The following is a 10,330-nucleotide window of genomic DNA, read 5'->3' as shown; positions in this document are numbered from 1 at the left end:
TTTGCCATAAAATCTCTCTAATTAGTAGAGTCTTCTCTTAGAAATCTCGGGAAAGTTTTTTTAAACCAGTCCTGCATATTTCTTGCTAAATGTCAGCTAGGCAGTTTTGTTTTTGTTTTTGTTTTTGTTTTTGTTTTGCTATTATGAATAAGATCTTTTCCTCATTATATTTCAAATGGCTTTGCAGAGAAGAAAAAGGAAGAAAAAACCAGAATCTATAAGCCCACCACCTATGTGAGCACCGTTATTATTTTGGTGTAACGTTCTCCATGCTAAACACACACACACACACACACACACACGCACTCGTGCACGCACATAAAGAGGTTCATATGTTTTTTTCCTCTGACCATTCCTGAATTCTTAGAATAAAACCTACTTGATTGGGTCTCCATGCTTCTTTTTTTGTGTGTGTGTGTGTGGTACGCGGGCCTCCCTCTGTTGCGGCCTCTCCCGTTGCGGAGCACAGGCTCCGGACGCGCAGGCTCAGCGGCCATGGCTCACGGGCCCAGCCGCTCCGCGGCATGTGGGATCCTCCCAGACCGGGGCGCGAACCCGGTTCCCCTGCATCGGCAGGCGGACGCGCAACCACTGCGCCACCAGGGAAGCCCCTCCATGCTTCTTATGGAATCCTATTGATCCATTTCTTCCAACACACAAAAACCATTGGCCTCTATTAAGAAAAACCCCAAAACAGCAAACCAAGAAATTAAAGATCACGTGAAAGTGTGAGGTTGGTCTTTTGAATTTTCAGAAGGCAGTGAAAGGGATAAAACGTTAGCACCAGAGGAGGCTGAAACACACTTCCCAAGACCAAAGATGCTTTGAACCAGCTTCAGCTCCTGGCTCCTTTGCTGGAAAAGGATGCTTGGCGCTGTAATGGCTTTAAGCTTAGAAAATGTCACTTTCTGTGTTAATGTTTCTGGTTTCTTCCTTTTTTGCCTGCTTCTCATAAACTGGTCCAAAAAAAAGAGATATCTAGTGCTTTAAAAATTTTCATAGTTTATACCTCCTTTTATAGAATACGATAAAACCTTGGGAAATAAATTCAATCAGCAACATTATAATTATTTTTAAGTCACCTTCTTTCCTGATGTAAAGATCATTGTGAATTTTTATGACCAAACAAAGTTACAACAAATGCCTTTTTGTGCTGTTAAAGCTAAAAAGCACATGTAATAAATAGATTTCAAATTGTTCCCCCAAATTTCCATTTTTAAGCAGGAATGTTTTGGACAAAAAATTTTAATAGTAAATATTTTAAAATATTAAAAAATTAATATTTTAAAATATTTTAAAATTTCCCATGGTTTCAAAATAACTAGAAATATTTATTCTTTTCTTCATTATTAGTTTAACAGAAAACTTTGCTCCCCCAAATTGGGGAAGAGTATGTTGTGCTGATTTGGGTCATTCTTTTGGAGTTTTATAAATGCCAGGTCCACCCGTGTCCATGGACTAAACCCCATGAAGGCAGGGCCTCCTGGGGGGGTGAGCGACCAGGCGGGTGCTGGCCCCCAACAGACTTCACGTGGCCTGTTTATACTGCAGCTCTGGATTCACTTTGAAACAGCCTGATCATCAAACCAGGCAAAAAGGGAGCTGGAGCAGGAATAACAGGGGAAGAGGTGACCACTTCTCCTTTCTTTTAGCTCCAAGCACATTAAAAAAAAAAAAAAAAAAGAATTGACTTTCATTTGAGTCTTAGAGGTTTAAAGATGTTTTGTTTTTGTACAACCAAGGCTCAGATTCAAACGACTCCCTTTCAAAGCACAAACTTCTGTGTTAAAAAAAAAAAAAAGAAATGGATGACAATCAGTTGTTAAAAAGTCACTTTAGTAAAATACCCACGTGTTTCAGAGGATCAATGTTCCTCGGTGGTTATACTCTCAGGTTCAAACCTTTGCAGAAGAAAACCCCTCCAAAATTCACCATCACTGAGTGAGTTTTAAAACAACCGTTTGAATGAAAGCAACAAATACATAACCAAAGGACAAGATTTAGGAGGTCTTAAAAAAACAGGCCAAGTACTTCATATGAGATTCCATGCTTAGTGACTGACCCCTGGAAGATGAATCATTCCCAGTCACCACGTGTTTGACAGCAGTGGAGCGAGTCGCTTTGTTTTAAAGCTGGTGTGTGCGTGTCGGGACAAGGCCTTCATTTCTTATAAAGGGAGCGTGTTATTGTCATATGTTTGATCCAAATTCGTTATTTTTAACAGCCCCTTTATCTTGTCCCCTTTCTAGTCAAGCTTGTCTAGTTTTCTAGGACATGAAACTGCAGCATGTCACCGTGGTTCCTGCAGACCCTTTAGTGAAAGCACCAGACTGGCACTCACCGGCCTGTGATCTCGAGGAAGCCGCTTAGGACGGCTGAGCCTCCAGTTCTTCATGTTAGAATTCATCCACTCATTCCTTTAAAATTCAGGGAGTGGCCACTAGATGTTGGGTGTCCGACACACAAGGACAAATAAGATACAGTCTTACTATTATTAACCTCGTGAGTTACGCTGTGGTGCAGAGACGCACATGTTCATGTCATGCGTGCCCTGAGCTCTTGGAAGTGTCCCTACACCAAGAGAGGGTGGGAGGTGGTGGTGATCGGTTCTTCTTGGGGACGAGAGGAGCAGGGGACATCAGAGACAGAGGAGAGTGAATGTCTGGGAAAGTCCTTGGCTAATAGTAATAGCAAACAATCACGTAGCACTTACTACGTGCGCGCATGTCCCGGGCCCCGGCGTTGCAGGCACTTTTCATCTCTCTGTACACACCTCTTCGCTGGTTACTATTATTATCTCTAAACTGAAGAGGAAACGGAGGCCCACAGAGATTAGCAACTTGCCCAAGGTCATGCAATCAGCATGACAACTTCAAGATTCTCCTCCAGGCAATGAACCCCCAGAGTCTGCCTTTAAACACTAACCCTCGCTTTCTTCCCCTTTCTCGGCTTTGGTGCTGCAAACACAGAGTGGGTCTATCTCCCCCATGGTGGCAGCTGCATCCACAGGTGCGACAGTGTCCCGGGAGGGGGTGAGGGCTGGATGGGGGACAGGTCACGCCGCAGCACAGCTGGCCTAGGAGAGTCAGGTTTTACCCAGAAGGGGTTACTCAAAACTTAAACTAAAACTAAAACAGTTACGTAAATTCAGTTCCTCATTTTGGTTTGTCTCTTCCAGATCTTATTTCTTTTCTCACTTAGTTCAAACTGACTGAAAAAGACATGAGTGATTTTTTTTTTCTTCCTTTAAAACACGAGATTGAAAGAACACTGGGTCACATGATAGAGGCACATGGAATCATTCTTGGGAGAGTTAAAATAAACAGACAGGCAACAAACTTTCAACTATTGCTTAAATTTAGTCCAAAGGGATTTTCTAATCTAAAGAAGTCCATTGTTTTTTTTTTTTCCCGGGTCAGGACAATGTCCTACTTAGTACCAGGAAGGTTTTCTGGGAGGGAATTTAAAAAAGCGATATGCAAATATCCCGGGGAGATTAATAGGAAGACACAGCTCTGAGACACACGCAATGAAATACTATGACAGATAATATATTTTAGTTTGATTTTTCAACATTACATAAATGTTCTTAATTAATATTAAAACAACAATTAATGAGAAATAGCCTTGCTGGTTTGATAAATGGAGTACAGTCTTTTTCAAGGACTTTTTTTTTTTTTTGGTCTGATTCCAAGTGTAATATAGTTTATTGTGGAAGGTATGGAAATGAATGATAAGTACCCAAAGAAATGGAAATCACTAAGGTCTCAAGGCTTCCTCAGAGCCCCACCATGAACTTTGTGGAGGTCTGTCCTGCCAGGCTAGCTGGCCCTGTATCATGGTCTCACTTCTCTCTTTCTCTTTATACATACATGTACACATAATAAGTGGGCAAAACTGTTTGCTATTGTCATAACTATAATTATTTCTTACATTATTATTTTACAAAATTGGAATATTTTGTACGTCCAAATTTTGTGTATTCTGATGTACATAAAATATATAATTTTTGTATCCAGTGGAACTGACAGCATTAAAGAAATATTAAAATAACCACTGAAGTTGTATTAATCAGGGGTTTTGCACTGCAAGAACCAGAAGTCCTGACTGATTTAATTGAGGTCTAGGGAAAATTTCACACTTTTGCATGGCTGGATCCCAGGGTTTAAACAACACTGTCATCACTTTCTCTCTCTCTTCCTCTCATTTTTCAGAGCAGCTTATTTCCGTTTTTTGTTTGTACGTCAGGTTTACTCTCCTCCTGATTCATACTTTTCTTTAACTTGCTGGAAATTCTTGAGTTGACATTCCTACCATTCACGATCCCCAAACGGAAAGGGTAGTCTTTCCTTCTGAAGCCAAGAGGTGGCACAGAGGACTCTACACTTAGATCACATGTACATCCTGAACCAATCACTGGGTCCTGGGGGTATGGTTCTGTGTTGGCCTGGGATCTCTTCCCCTCCTGCGGGCAGGTCCAAGTGGGCCTGCTGGGGGGCTTGAAATGAGCATGGTGGTTTCACCCCTGTACAGGCCCCACAGGAATGGGGCAGAAGCTTTTGCCAAAAGAACCTCCAAAAAGAGGGTTGCAGACAAAAACTTCAGCAACAAGAGTGGTCTTTTATTTATTTTTAATATTGATTCAGTTTAGAATTAAGCCTCAGATGTATGTGTTTTAGGATAAAAAAAAGTATCTATAAAGTGGAGGAAACATACAATGATTTTTTTATAGTTTTGATTAATTTTTAACTGGAATATGCCTAATGAGCTCGTAGAATATTATATCTACACTTGATAGCACACTGAGTATTTTAAGCCAAATTGATTAATCTTTGAGATAAACTACACTTTAAGATTATATACTTTTCTTTCATTGTGCATTCCAATTGGATATTCAATATCAAACAGCATCCTTGCGAAGTCAAAACAAGAATCCCCTCCCTTCATTCCTTTTCGAGATATACAGTCTGTTCTACAAACCATGTGAAATAAACACTGTTAACCATTCTTTGTAATAAACACAACTGTCACTGTTAGAGGACCATCCCAATGGGAGATGGTTTTAAATACACATAGAAGATCTAGAAAGCAACAATAGTGGGGGAAAAAAATAGTTATTTTGAAAACTCATTAACCAGCTGCTGTGGAGTGTTCAGTTGACTGATTTTATTATTTTTTTTAAACAAGCTTTTTGGGATCAGTATAATCAAATATCTGATTTTTTGAGTTCTTGCTGTATATGATCACCTAGATCTAAAGCTACTTCTTAGTAGTGATACCTGATTTGTGCACAGATACATGCAGTCCTGAAAGAATTATTGTGATCTAACTTCTTCTTGGAACTCATTTAGGCACTGAGGGGTAAGGCTTGAATTACTCCACAGGCACGTGGGTTAGATTTTACTCTTTGTGATCTGTCAGATGCTTTCAAAGAAATTCCTTCATAATCCCTCACAGTCAGAACTAGCCACAGAATTGGGTGTTTAATTGTCTTTATCATCTGTGTTTTTTTCTGGACTCTTTTCCTCCATGTGTAGGGTTCCTTCCTCTAGATTCTTTTTTTTCTAACAATGGTTCTATCTTCTTAATGGTCGCAGGCTCCTGCAATATGAAGCCCTGATTTGGTGTGTTATGTAACATGGTGTGAAATCCAGGATCCAGAGGAAAAAGACGCAGAGGATTCGTGCCAGGGTAGCCACCAAGCGTGGCCTCCATCTGTGCTCTTTTGTCTCCACTCTGGGGCTTCTCAACCTGTCCCAGTGTTTCCATCAGCCTCGACTTTCAAGAGCTTCACTGACATGTGAATACACTTTGGCTTTTTGCCGTCTGTACCTTCCTTCTCACTCTCCAGCCCAAACCCCTAAAAAGCATGTTGCTGAATAGCTACTTCTCATATCAACCCACTTAGGAGACCCGTTTTTTTCTTTGTTGTTGTTGTTTTTGAGCGCACAGCTTGTGGGATCTTAGTTCCCTGACCAGGGATTGAACGTGGACCCTCAGCAGGGAGCGCGTGGAGTCCTAACCACTGGACTGCCAGGGAATTCCCAGAAGACCCATTTCTTTACCATCAAGAGTTGACCTTGTCCCAGTTTGTTGGAGGAATAGATAATAAGTTCACAGCCCTACTGTTGCTTTGCTTGTTCTTAGGACAGAGCAGGTCCGCTGCTCCCCTGTTAGTTTTTCTAAGTGGTTTGGGGGATTCCTGATTAGTGACTGATTCTGTTTTTGTTGCCTTAGATACTGTTCAGCCTTTTCCAGGGTAATGTTCAGTGAGTCCTGTTTCTACACCAAGAAGATCGCGATTCTGAAGCCCATCCAGTTTCGTTAGAATGCTAACCCTCGGCTGATTCATTTGTTGCAAGGTAGGCCCCCGGCAAGCCACAGAGAGATGGAACTGTTCGTAGCTAAATGGAACAAATAGATAGTAACTCATGCTTGCTGATGACCAGACAATTTCACGTTATCTGTTTTTTATCAGCTTACCTGTTTCAGAAAAGAAGAGGCACAGTGGAAGCTTTGCCTGAGGATGAATGAAATTTGGCCGTTTTAGTTGTGTAGCAATTAGAGGACTTTGATTTGAGCACCTGTGACACAGCTATTAAGTGGAGGAAAAACGGCTTCTGGTTCTGTGCCCTGCCACTGCAGGCATTCTGACATTTACACTTTGGCTAAACCTATGGTTACTGCTTTTTCCTTTAACTCTGTCTCCTTTTAAAACGTGAGCAAGTTGGAGTCGCTATCTATGAATAATCTTTTTAGAGTCAAGTATGGATAGAGAAGCCCGATGTTACTTAAGGGCACATGAAACTTTAACTACTCAAGAGAAATAACTGGTCAAATATAAGAAGAGAGAGGTGGTTTGTCTTTTTGAAGTTAATAGGAAATACTTTCTGGACCATTCCTAATGAAAGCAGTAGAAATGCATATTGAAAACCTTCCCTTTCCTCCTGTATCACTTGTCTGTTGCTGGGTAATAAGCCAGTCCCAAGATTAATGGTGTCTATCAACAGTAATCATTTTATAATCAATCACCGTTTCTGAGGGTCAGGGGTTCAGGAAGACTCCTCGAGGCTGACCTGCCTCTGGGTCTACCGAATGGTCCCGTCAGCCAGTAGCTGGAGCTGAAACAGTAGGAGGCTGGAGAGAGGGGCTTGTGCGGGCATATACCTCTCTCTCTCTCTCTCCATGTAGTCTCGGGGCCTCCTGTGGGGTCCTTCTACGCAGGCCAGCTTGGGCTTCCTCATACAATGGCATCCTCTCCGTGGTAGTACTTCCTAGCAGAGACGTGGGGCTTCAATGTGAATGTTCCAGAGAACCAGGTAAAAACCACCTTGCTTTTATGGCACAGTCTCAGAAGTCCTGTAGCACCATTACTGCCAAACTCGTTGGTCAGCCGGTCAGTAGGTTTGGGCCGGGTTCAAAGGGAGGGCGCACAGACTGCTACCTCTCAATGGCAGGACTGTCAAACCATTTGCAGACATATTTTCAAAGCAGCACACCTAAGACAATGTTAATATAGTCTTTGGTTTCAATCTAAACACATGCTTTTTTTTTTTTTTTTTTTTTTCAGTATGCGGACCTCTCACTGTCGTGGCCTCTCCCGTTGCGGAACACAGGCTCCGGACGCGCAGGCTCAGCGGCCACGGCTCACGGGCCCAGCCGCTCCGCGGCACGTGGGATCTTCCCGGACCGGGGCGCGAACCCGCGTCCCCTGCATCGGCAGGCGGACTCTCAACCGCTCCGCGGCACGTGGGATCTTCCCGGACCGGGGCGCGAACCCGCGTCCCCTGCATCGGCAGGCGGATTCTCAACCACTGCGCCACGAGGGAAGCCCTAAACACATGCTTTTTTTAGATGATCCCGATTGAACAATTCGTTTAAAGAGTTTAAAAGCACATGTATATTGCAAAGCTCCACTGTAGATCAGTATATTCCATAAGATATCATGAACAGTATGGCTCCTTTGTGTCCATCCAATTGGCCCAGTTCATGCCGAGCATTCTGTGGATAGTGAATAAAGAGTTACAGAGTGAATGGATGAATATATAATGCATTAGTTCACATATCTGTCATCAGTCAAAAAACTCTTAAGCCAAATAGATTAGAAGCCAACAGAATGAATAATAACTTGGCATCCTGGGTGAGGAAATATGTTTCTAAATTATAATTAGAATAGCATTTGTTTTTCTTTGTTTTATTTGTACATATAATTTCGTTAAAAGGTAGTTACATATATTCACAGAACTGCCTGATGGGGTGAAGGAAGGCAGAGGAAGAGAACATTTTCTGAAGAGCTTTAAGAGGCTCCAGGGCAAGTGTTTGAAATGTACAGGCTGCAGGGCCCCCCTCCCTGACTTCACTGCTGATGAAAGGATCATTGGGATTCTCTCAGAAGCCTGGAAGCTAGTTGCCATGGGGCTCCTTGGTGATCACCCTGGACCTCTTCCTTTCTCTGCAAAATTGATGCCAGGGCAGAGACCTAAGACGTTTCCAAAATTCCAGATGCATCAAATCATAATAATTTCACTGTTCATAAGGTTAGAAGGAGTTCTGGCTCAGGGCTTGTTTCAGGCCTGAATGTTCTGAACCCTCCTCTACTTCTAGGTTAGCCCTGGGTGTGCCCACCTGCATACCTGGGGATGGTTCCACACAAGGGTCGTGCGCCTAATCCCCAGGCAGGGGTCCCCGCAATGGCTACCCCACTCTATGTCCCCCTCCGATGGCCCAATGTTTTCCTCTGGGGAGGTGATTTCCATCTGTGGCTCTGCACTGAGGTATTATCGCAGCAACAGTGTGCACATACCATTTGACACCAGAGCTTTATGACCTGAGCATGTTTGCATTTTAGGAGGTTCCCTCTGGTAGCAGAAGGGAGAGAGTGATTCGAGACAGGAGGAGACGGCTGCAACAGGCCAGGTGTCAGGTGACGCGGGCATGGCTTAGGGCAGTCGTTATGCAGCTGAGAAATAGTGAACATAGATGAGGAGTCTGCAGAAGCGAAGTAAATGGTATGAATTGCTTGGGTTTGAGAAAATAAATGCTTACTGTATGAGCCAAAAAAAACACCAAAACCAAAAACCCAATATATTTTCAGCCATGTTGGGCTGCAAATATATTGGGTCTGAGCTTTTCCGACTGGATAGATGACAGTGTGGCGATGGAAGGGACTAGGGAAGAAGGGGCTTTGGCCGGGGTTTGGGGACAGTCAAGGAAGGAAGGAAAAGTTGCTCTTGGTTAGGATGTCAGAAATGTGAGCGCCAAGCCTTTACTATCGGCAGAGAAGAGATATGGGTTAGCCAAGCGCTTTTACTTAGCGCCCAGAACCACCTTATCTCTGGGCCTGCGCAGATGGTTCTTTAACTGTTACTACCGACAGAGCAAGATTTAAGTGAGTGCTTTTTAAAATCCAGACTCTTTTTCTTTTTCAGTAAAGATCTGAATCAAGAGAATGATGGGGAAGAGAACCAAGGTGAGGCAGGAGCTCCAGGCAGTGACTTCTCAGCGTGGACCAGACTTGTTCTCAGCCTGGAAAAGTATGAGTAAACGTGACGTGGTGTTTTTGAAAACTGCGTGAACCTCAGCACTAGGGGACGTCCCGAAGGCGGCCCTTCCCCTGAAACTCCACTTGGGCGTGTGAAGGGGCACTTTGGTAGCCACGGTGACGGGGTGGGGTCGTGGGTGCCAAACGACCTGCTGTATCCAGACACTCACACGGAAAGAGCTGTGCTCCATAAGGTCACCTTACCTTTGATAAAGGAGGCGAGAATATACAGTGGAGAAAAGACAGCCTCTTCAACAAGTGGTGCTGGGAAAACTGGACAGCTACATGTAGAAGAATGAAATTAGAGCACTCCCTAACACCACACACAATAATAAGCTCAAAATGGATTAGAGACCTAAATGTAAGGCCAGACACTATCAAGCTCTTAGAGGAAAACATTATTTGCAAACGTAGCAACTGACAAAGGATTGATCTCCAAAATATATAAGCAGTTCATGCAGCTCAATATCAAAAAAAAAAACACCCCAATCCAAAAATGGGCAGAAGACCTAAACAGACATTTCTCCAAAGAAGATATACAGATCGCCAACAAACACATAAAAGGATGCTCTACATCACTAATCATTAGAGAAATGCAAATCAAAACTACAGTGAGGTATCACCTCACACGGGTCAGAAAGGCCATCGTCAAAAACTCTAGAAACAATAGATGCTGGAGAGGGTGTGGACAAAAGGGAACCCTCTTGCACTGCTGGTGGGAATGTAAGTTGATACAGCCACTATGGAGAACAGTATGGAGGTTCCTTAAAAAACTACAAATAGAACTAC

This window comes from Physeter macrocephalus, chromosome 15, assembly GCF_002837175.3.
Source record: "Physeter macrocephalus isolate SW-GA chromosome 15, ASM283717v5, whole genome shotgun sequence".
Lineage (NCBI taxonomy): Eukaryota > Metazoa > Chordata > Mammalia > Artiodactyla > Physeteridae > Physeter > Physeter macrocephalus.
The sequence above is the reverse complement of the archived record's forward strand: the minus strand, read 5'-3'. Positions refer to the sequence as shown.